The 632-nt window shown below is 30.4% G+C and overlaps 1 protein-coding gene across 2 annotated transcripts in view; it reads right to left on the bottom strand.

Annotated features, from left to right (window-relative positions):
• LOC110454628 (cell death abnormality protein 1-like) overlaps window positions 1–632 on the bottom strand; it is a 34,153-nt gene that overhangs the window by 22,635 nt on the left and 10,886 nt on the right. The window lies entirely within an intron of this gene.

The following is a 632-nucleotide window of genomic DNA, read 5'->3' as shown; positions in this document are numbered from 1 at the left end:
AACAAGCTGATCGTATGAGTTGTTTTGCAGTTGATAAATCTTGATTATGCTTCAAAAATATTGTCACTTGACTTTTGTGAAAGCTTAAGAACAAATAACGACTGTAAAAGAAGATACACCAAATTAAAGCAGTTATCTCGTTTTGTATCATTTTACTATATAAATCATATTTATTTACCTTCATTTTTACAGAAACACTATTTAGTAAAGATACTGACATCCAAGAAAAAACAGTTTTGAATTTATTTAGAGTTAAAAGAAATGGTAGCAGTGGGGGTTCCTCAAAGAGAATTGTAACACCCGCATATTTATCCATGTGTTCTGTTGATATTAAGAAGTTGTAAAACAGAAAATAATTTTCGTCCTGGTTGACGTTACTGTTTAAAACTAGAAAATGGAACCTGCGTTGAGCTGGTAAAGTTTAGATTTAGTGGCAGTGCAATCTAAATGTTTTCTTCATCTTCACTTGGTTTGTTTTCATGCCTTATTATACAGTGTATTAATATTGACGAGTCGTTCCCTGGTAAATTAAATAAAAAGTTAAAATGGATAGATAAAAGTATGAGTTAGATCTCAATAAAGATCACTTACTTAAGTACGACTTTTAAAACAGCTACGTATAATGGTTACAG

The sequence above is a fragment of the Mizuhopecten yessoensis genome, unplaced genomic scaffold (genome assembly GCF_002113885.1).
Source record: "Mizuhopecten yessoensis strain PY_sf001 unplaced genomic scaffold, ASM211388v2 scaffold7965, whole genome shotgun sequence".
In the NCBI taxonomy this organism is placed as follows: domain Eukaryota; kingdom Metazoa; phylum Mollusca; class Bivalvia; order Pectinida; family Pectinidae; genus Mizuhopecten; species Mizuhopecten yessoensis.
Note: the sequence above shows the minus strand (reverse complement) of the source record. Positions and strands in the feature narration are given on the sequence as shown.